Raw genomic sequence first — 9898 nt, 5'->3', positions numbered from 1 at the left:
ATCATCATCTTCATTCATATCCCATAACTGCTCCCAATTCAATAACCAAAATTCGATTTTTTTTTCGTTTCGTACTATTGGAAAAAGAATAAACTTAGGACTTTGATTCACAATAAAGAGACAAGTAAATGAATGGTTTAAATATCTTGATAGATACAGGATTCGAATAACGGCGACAAAGGGGAGCTAAATAAAGAACATAAAACGGTTGTGTGAAAGGAAGCATCTGTCAATTTGGATGTGTTCGAAGAAGCGGATAAGTCGGTATTTAAAGGGGTCTAAAGAAAACATGTATTTTAAGGCTAATAATGACTATTACTAATCAGTTTCATAAGATAGTCAAAAGTCATACAATAAGAATATGAATGATCAATTTTATCAATTATCCAATATACCTAACAAACGGGTCATGAAATATTTTGATTAAATGAGTCATGGGCTATAAGGTATAGTAAATGAGTGCATTCAATATGAGGTTTTTAATTTAATACAGAATTATTTTAATAGTAAGGAATTCCAATGTTACAAGTTATTTATAAAAAATAGTCAAGTTAACCAATAGAAAAAGGTCATGCGTCCAAAAAGGGTATTGCTTCAATATAATTGGTAAATTATTATTATTATTATTATTATTATTATTTTTATCCCTTAATCATGCACACTTTGAACTTGATTTTCTTGGGATTCCAAAGCATGCTCATAAATGTCTTCAATTAGTTTCTTTAATGCTCAATAACCTAAATTACAAAAGCACGTTTGAAATATGGTAGTTCAAACTATAAACTAAATAAAAATTATAAAATAACATATGCAAATACATGATTTATGCCCGACTATCAGTGAGTCTATCGCTAATCTGCTAGCATCGGGACCATTTGTATTAAAGCATTTGACTACCTCACTCTTAGATGTATTCATATGTCTATTTTAATTGTTGATAATTAACGATGGTAAGCTTATGACTAGAACATCCAATGTTTTGTACACAGGATTGTCCATAGATTTGTAATTGGTTTTATAGATTTGTACATTGTATTGTAGCAATTATATTTTTTTATTATTACATTTAATATGTATTTATTTATTATAAGTATTTACAAATTTTTTATCGTATCATTTATAGTAACAAACCCCGTGTAATGCACGCTGCATATAATGAAATATTTGGAGGTTATGAAGTGTTTTTTATTAATTTTTATTATTTTTGTATTAAATTTATTATGTAATTTTATTATTTGTAAATTTATGTATTTTAATAGTGGATGTTAATTGCTCACTTCAAGCAATATTTTACTTTTAATAATTATTTCATATTATAATAATATGCACCTACTAATATATCTACTATCAAACGACACATTCAATAGTTTAATATTTTAATACACTACGGTGGCGTTCGTTTTACGGAATGGAATGGAATTAGAATTGGAATTTGCATATGATTTGGAATTGTAAGGAATTGGATTTGGAATCTAAACATTCCAATAGAAATTGGAATTTGAAGAAATTAAAATCCAATTCCATTCTTGATGTGTTCGTTTGACAAATGAATAGGAATCAGTTTTTTTTACAAGGATAACAGCGGAAACATTTTAGTTTTTTTACTTTTTTTGTTTTCGATTTATATTTTGAGTTATGACTTTGTTATTATTATTTTTGAATATTTTTTTGAGAGGTTTAAAACCCCTCAAAAAATATTCAAAAAAAATAAAAAAAAATTCATAACTCAAAATATAAATCGAAAACAAAAAAATAAAAAAAACTAAAATGTTTTATTCGTTGTTCTCGTTTAAAAAAAATGTTGTTCTAGTTTAAATAAAAAACACCTCGAGAAAAGATTCAACGAATTCACTTGAAATCCTCCACATTTTAAAAGGATTTAGAATCCCTTTTATTTAAAGGAATCTAAAGGAATTGAATTCCAATTCCTTGACAACCGAACACACCAAAATGAAATTAAGATTCCAATTCCAATGAAACAAACACGCCATGTCATTGAATTTTAATTCCAATTCCTTTTGATTCCGACGAATTTTGTGAAACGAGCGCACCTTAGTATTATTTCATAGCTTTGTTTGTCTCCAATTTATAATAATTACTATTATTTCATAGCTTTGTATGTCTCCGATTTATTATAATTACAAAAACTAAACATTTATGAAAAATAATTCGTTCACATTATAATTACAAAAACTTAGCATATGTTTTTAATTGACATTTTATATAGTATCAACCCGTATAATGCATGTGTCACTAACCTATTACACATTAATTAATAGGTTATCATTGACATTAAACCAGGTCATAATAACCAATAACAACACAAAATAATATTAATTTAAAGTTCGATAATATTATTCAACAATAAATAAATACAAAATATATAGCATGCTTGCTAGCTTCCTATATAATACCTATATACTCATTTGACACATACCCAACTCATACACAACGTCACAACTTATAGCATATATGGATTCTGAGGGGATAGTCATGATGTTCTTTTCCAGTAATATAGATCCAACGGGGAATGGAACAATTTGTTTGCCAACCCCAGGCGTCCAGAGATGGATAATGCCGAATTTGGAAAATCATATGGTAACAAGACTCGTTGAACATGAAATATGGTTTAAAGTTGTTTTAAGAAACAAGGCACGTCGCTCCACTACTGCGGTATCATTTGGTCGGAAAAAGGGTAAATATTTTTTCAAAGATTTCAACAAAGTTACGCAAAACTATACGTTACACGATAGAGATACTCTTGTGTTCACGCCTTTTATAATCGGGAAAGAAATAGAAATGGATATCAACATTCACCGTCCTTCTAGTGAAGTATTCGAAATTTCTAGCCGGTCACGGGGAAATTAGAACGATGGATCAACAACATCAATGTAAACTACTGATATATTTAAACGTCATGGACATGATATATGTTTAGTAATCTACATATACGTTTAGTAATCTACATTTATTGATGTAGAAAATTTTAATATATATAATAATCTATAAACTATTTAAAAACTTATTTATGTGTTTGCCATATGCGACTTTAATCTCTTGACAATATGCATAGACTGGGCCGGCCCAACCATTTTGGAGGCACAAAACGAAGTGAAAATATGGGGCTCTTTTCTAATTTTTCGATTTTACATTGTGCGTATCATATAATGTTGTGAATCGAGGATAACTTTGAATTAAAATGACGGAATTAAGCAATAAAAATCAATGCAAATATGAATATAAAAAAGTCGTCGTTCTAAAAAAAATATATAAAAAAAATGAAGAACTTCTAAAAGTTGATAATAGTTAATCAGTTCACATTTAATATTTCATATGTTAGAATATAGCAGATTTGTGACGTATATGTCCTATTAGTTAGAAATTATTGTTATATAATTTCACAAAACGTTGGATTTGGATTAATCTTTTGTGCTGAAAGAAGCCATATTGTATAGAAAAAGGTGAAAATAAATGTACAATTTAAGAATGACTGAAAGAAAAAGGTGAAAGTAAATTTACATTTTAAGAATCGAACATATTCTGTCTCTGAGGGGGTGTTTGTTTTTTCTTCAAACATCTTCAAGGGAGCTAATGTCTGCAGGCGCGCAGACATTACCCTTGAAGACTGTTTGTTTTTTTTCTTAAAACAGATCTGAAGTTATCTTCTTTCATCTTAAAAGAAAAGCAAGGAAATCTTGCTTAAAACATCTTCACAAAAAAACCCTACTCTTCTCCCTTTGCAGCCACCCTCTCATCCACTGCTCCTACCACCGTCCGCCAACACCACCACCCACCGTACGCCGCCACCACCACCCCCGTACCCCGCCGCCACCGTCCACCACCATCCACCGCCACCACCACCGTCCACCACCCACCATCCATCACCACCACCGTCCACCACCCACCATCCATCACCACCACCGTCCGCCACCACCACCACCATCCATCACCACCACCGTCCACCACCCACCATCCACCACCGCCACCACCACCACCATCCATCACCGCCACCACCACCGTCCACCACCCACCATCCATCACCACCACCGTCCGCCACCCACCATCCATCACCACCACCGTCCGCCACCACCACCACCATCCATCACCACCACCGTCCACCACCCACCATCCATCACCCACCACCACCACCATCCATCACCACCACCGTCCACCACCAACCAAAACCATCCATCACCACCACCCATTGTCCACCACCACCATCCACCGCCACTACCCACCGTCCGCCGCCACTACCACCATCCACCACCACCACCTTCCACCACCCACCAAAACCAAATCGGCATGGCAAGCAAAGACTAAAAACTAGATGTAACTTGAATAAATGACTTCTATCTTGTGAGATAAGTTTGACAGTTATGCAGACAGTATCAGCTTATAAAAACAAACAGTCTTATATTTTCAGCTTGCAGATCTTCAGACCACATCTTCAGTTGCAGACATGAAAACAGATGAAATCAGCTTGCAGACAGTTTATGTCTGCAAAAACAAACAGCACCTGACTAATTTGGACTATTAAACAGCCCTAGGGAATAAAAATGTAGCCTCTTAATAGTCCAAATTAGTTTAATGGTCCAAATTAGTTTAATCATTAAGAGACTATTAAACGGCCCTAAGAAATGTAGCCAAACATACTCCGTCTCTGACTAATTTGGATGTAAGGGGTGTTTGGGATTCCTTATTTTACCTCCTTTTAACTTTTTATTAAGTTAATAAGTTACAAAATTGTAACTTATGAAACATTTTCTCTCATAATATAAGCAATCCCAAACATCTTATTACTTTTTAAAAAGTTAATAAGTTATAAGTTAGAGAAAATAAGCAATCACAAACACCCCCGTAGTCTCTTAATGTAATTATTAAGAGGCTAGCAAACAACCCTAGCTAGGTTTACTTAACTATCCTGAACTTGCTGGCAATAACTCCACCTTGGACTCAATTACTTTCTACATAAAGTCAACTGATTCTTTGAACCAGGTCCCGTATGTTAGTCTTAGTACTTTCTTTTATGATAGGGTATAATAGGTTTACCAGGAAGTTATGCCTATATATATACTCTATAGAAGGATGTTTAAGTTAACTTTTAGCACAAGATAAACATGAATGTTTATAAAAGTTCATTTGCCGTACAAAAATAATAAATAAATAAGAAGACAAGTCTGAATAAACTTGTCCATATAGAAATTTGGAACGCTCGAAGCTTATTTAAAATTTATTACTTTTTATTTTTAAATACCCACTAAAAGCACTAGAAGGTGAAATGAGAAAAAAGTACCAAGGAATTTTAGGTGAACACTAAAAAGGGAGATATATATGCATATAACATTCACAAAAGCTACTAGAACTATAGAACATTAATCAATGTTTTTCCTTGGTATATTTTGTATTTTCTGCCTTTTCTTACTCCTATTTTATTCTTTTATTTAATTAACTCACATATTTATCCAACTAACCGGGAGCGCTACATTTTTAGGTTTTATCCTTCATTTGATACCCTCGACAGCGTGTGTATAAACGTTACACAATAAGAATGCAACGAAAGAAGCACGTTTAAATACACTTTTCATTATATTCGGACTATATTCTTAGGTTATATTTTTTGTTTGATATAGCCGGAACATCAAAACTGAAAAACTTTACACCCGTCAGAACACACGTATTTGATCTATTTGGTTTAAGTTAAGGATTAAAATGGAGAAAATAGTGAGAAAATGAAAATGAATGTTAGTTTGTTTTTAATCGGCATGTGTTCATCACGTGGATAGTAAGGACCAATCGTTTACTGCTAAGTTATCATGTTAATCCTGCTGGCAATTGCCACATTAAAAGAAGTATGAAAATATGATTTACGTAATTACGTTGCAATTTACATGGTTGTCTTTTAGCGACTGAAACATGTTGGTTACCTGATTACGTACATGTACATGACGTATTCTATGACGTTTTCATGCATGTGCCGGTTATTATAATATGTATTGTCTAACGCTAACGTTGTTTGAGAACATTTGAGGGCATGAAAAGGGGGTCATTAAGTAACACGGTAGTTGGTAGCTAGTGTTTCAAAAATTAAGCGAGAGGCGAAGAAAAACGGCATGGTTTAAAACAGAAGCGTGAAGCGCCATGCGTAAAAGCGAGAGTTTTTTGTATGCGAGGCGAACATATTTATATAACTTTTATATATGTATATATAATTTGTTTTTGACATCCCGACCTATAATGTAGCTATATTTAAGCATTATATATGATTTAATATAAACTACCTATACGTACAACCTAAAAAGAATATTGTACAACGTTTAGATGCTTAAAAACCACTTGCGTGCGAAAGGTGCCTGCCTCAACCTCGCTTTAGGTCGCAATTTGCTCAAACATCTCGCATCAGGCTCGTCTTTTAAACATTGCTCGCCTTGACTAGCCTAAAGCGAAGAAGCTCTCGCCTCAGGCGCGTTTTTTTAAAGGACGCTGTACACTCGGATGACGAAGATGATGAATTTAGGTTGCATTTAAAAAAAAGGATTGGATGTGTGTGTGTTAGAGTGTTAGAGATGCTTTTAGTGAAGTTAGGTTAGCTATTTCTTTTTATAAATTTAAAAAATATACTTTTTGTTTTTAAATTAATTCTTGAAAATGAGACTTTTGAACCCACGGCTTCACCTAATCCAGAAAGAACATGACAAAGTAATCTACGTTGCAATTTACACAATTGCCTTTATTGACTCCCGTACACTTGCTGGCTACCACGAAAATCTGATGTAGTTTTCACATACTTGTCTTTTAGTCACATGCCCATTTATAAATCCCAATCTCTCCAATTGTTTTGGTCATATTCATTGCATTTGCAACATCATGAATATGATGGAGCTCTTGACAAACATAGTATCTCTAGTTGGTGTTTTGGTCTTGTTCCAAAACCAACTTAATCTAGTCATCCCACCTGAACTCCGTTTATTGTTCCTTAAACTCTTCCAACGCTTGTTTAATTCCTTCAACTCTTATTGTTATTATGAAATCATCGATTTCGACAGCGTCGAAACCAACGAACTTTATAAAGCGGTCCAGCTCTATTTATCCGACTCTGCAGCCGCGGCTAGTGCCGACCGCCTAACACTCACTCGCGGGCGTAATTCGTCCGTTATCACATTCGGGCTAGCGAGCAATGATCGGCTGTCAGACGTGTTCCGTGACGGTAAAGTCGTGTGGGAACACGTCGTGACGCCCAGACAGTTCCAGCCTCATTGGCGGGGAATGTCTGAGGACAAGCGTAAATTTACGCTTCGGGTTAATAAAAAGGATAAACCGCGTATACTTGATGATTACCTTGAGTTTATAACCGAAAAGGCGAAAGAAATCAAGAGGAAGAATCGGGACAGGTTGTTGTACACGAATTCGGGTAACGAGTGGAGATGGGATTCGGTGTCGTTTAAGCATCCGAGCACGTTCGAAACGCTCGCAATGGACCCGGTTAAGAAGGCGGAGATAATGTCGGATCTCCGCGATTTTGCAGATGGTGAGGCGTTTTATAAGCGCACGGGGCGTGCGTGGAAGAGAGGGTATCTGTTGTACGGTCCGCCTGGGACCGGGAAATCAAGCATGATCGCGGCCATGGCGGATTACCTCAAGTACGACATATACGACCTCGAGTTGACCGAGGTCAAAACGAATTCGGAGCTACGAAAGTTGCTTATGAGGACGAGTTCGAAATCAATAATCGTAATTGAAGATATCGACTGTTCGGTTGATCTCACGAATCGAAAAAAAAAGGAATTCGGTAAAAACTGATCCGAATACGAGATCCGGACCAGGTGGTCCTGGTCCGGGTCCTGATGATTCGGAAAACAAGGAGAATTATAAAACGATTACTTTATCGGGTTTATTGAACTTTACGGATGGGTTATGGTCGTGTTGTGGGTCGGAGCGGATATTCATTTTTACAACGAATCATATTGAGAAACTGGACCCCGCATTGTTACGGAGTGGGCGGATGGATATGCACGTGTTCATGAGCTACTGCTCGTTTTCGGCGCTTAAGATTCTACTAAAGAATTACTTGGACTGTGACGACGGGGATATCGAGAACTGGGTTTTGGAGGATATTGCGGCGGTGATCGACGAGGCAAAGATGACTCCTGCGGATATCGGTGAGGAGTTGATAAAAAACAAGCGGGATAAGGAAAAGGCGGTCAGCGTGTTGTTAGAGACGTTGAGGTCTAAGGTAGAGAATAATAGGGCGATAGAGAAGGAGGTGGTAGAGGAGAAGAGAACGTTGGATACTTTGAAAGAAGTCGGTGGTGTGCCGACTAGCGGTGATGATGACTTGGCAGCGGATTACAAGAATGGTGGGGTGGATGGAAAGGAAAATGTGATTAGTTAATTAAGTAAGGAATTAATGTTTTAAATAATCTTCTTTTGCAATATTTTGGTTTAGTTAAGAAAACCAGAAAAGAAAAAAAAGGGAAAAACTACAAAAAAAACATAAAAAATTTGTTTTCTTTTTTAGATATGTATCATACTAAATTATGTAATTATGTTTGATTATCAATTTGTCATTTCCTTCTTGTTTTGCGGATTTGGTCTATGTTACAAGTTTAATCTTTATTGTTTGTTAAGACGGAACACGTTTGCTATTTTATCTCTAGCTAATGTTATAAACATAAGTTAGGTTTAAGTGACATTTTTATTCTTATTAAAAGAGTATATAAACAAGAAGCACCTCGTCCTCGACTTCCCTATCTAAAAGCTAACAACTCGACAACAACGTCACATTCGCAAGGAAAATTAACCAAAGCCAAGAAGAAAAGGACAATGGAGGATGAGGTGGACGAGAAGAGGGTACCGGACACTCCGAAAGAAGTTGGTGGTGTGACTACTAGTGACGTGTTGAAGTGAAGGCAAATTGTTAAAAAAAATGGAGAGGTTGAAAAGGATAATGGGATTGGTTAATCAATTAAGAATGTTTAATCACCTTCTTTTGTAATATTTGAGTTTAGTTAAATGTTAAAGCAGGGGTTTGTGGGGAAATGGAATTCTAATTTCTAGGCAGGGGATTTGGTAGGAATTGAATATTGAAAATAGGGAAAATATATAAATAATGTTTGATTTGTCATATAGCTTTCACAACTGAAGAGGTAGGTCCCAGCAGAGCCCAGTTGGACCCGCAAGACTCACCTTGAAGAGAGACGTTTGCGCAGAAACCAACTGGATCCGCAGGACCCACCATGCTCAGAGACGTGACGTCCTTACGCGCAGTACGCAAGCTGTTCCCGCAGGAAATGCCTCCCAATGGTGAAGTACTCTGCCTGTTCCCGCAGCTGCGGATACAAGCCATCAGGGAAGGCCACCCGCGCAGCAAGGCTACACGCACAAGGCACTTAGCTCTCAATAATTCAGTTGTCACCTGAAGGAATGAGCAAAGCCGGGAACAATCCCGCACAAAGGCGGGAGGGGGAATACTCCCGCCCAAATAAGCCAGTCCGTACGATACGGGAAGATCTTTTGTACTGTACCTGACGAGGTATGGGCAAAAGATCTGACCAAAGATACGACAGCTCATTGACAACAGTATGGCGAGCAGCATGCTCTTGTACTGTATGTCACTATTAGCCGCTGCCTACTCACCAACTCCTGTCATACCATGTGCATAGCCGGCAGTTGGTGGAAAAGGAACAGTACACAGCAGGCCTGGTCACTGTCAGCCGCTGCCTACCCACCAACTACCAGCATGGCACGTGCGTAGGCCACAGTTGGTAGAACAGGAATACTATTCAGCCGGCTACACCTTCTTGGAAACCTACCTTCGGCTATAAATACCCCAAATGGTATGATCATCTCATCTTATCATCTTATCATATCTTATCTCGTATTACATATTATACCTGATATC

The 9898-nt window shown here is 36.5% G+C and overlaps 1 pseudogene; it reads left to right on the top strand.

Moving 5' to 3' along the window:
• The first annotated feature begins 6857 nt into the window (after nt 1-6857).
• Nucleotides 6858-8389, top strand: LOC143571571 (AAA-ATPase At5g57480 pseudogene; annotated as a pseudogene).
• Nucleotides 8390-9898: the final 1509 nt, after the last annotated feature.

The sequence above is a fragment of the Bidens hawaiensis genome, unplaced genomic scaffold (genome assembly GCF_021521415.1).
Source record: "Bidens hawaiensis isolate Kalapana, Puna unplaced genomic scaffold, B.hawaiensis_p1.1 tig00025413_1, whole genome shotgun sequence".
In the NCBI taxonomy this organism is placed as follows: Eukaryota; Viridiplantae; Streptophyta; class Magnoliopsida; order Asterales; family Asteraceae; genus Bidens; species Bidens hawaiensis.
The sequence above is the reverse complement of the archived record's forward strand: the minus strand, read 5'-3'. Positions and strand labels throughout refer to the sequence as shown.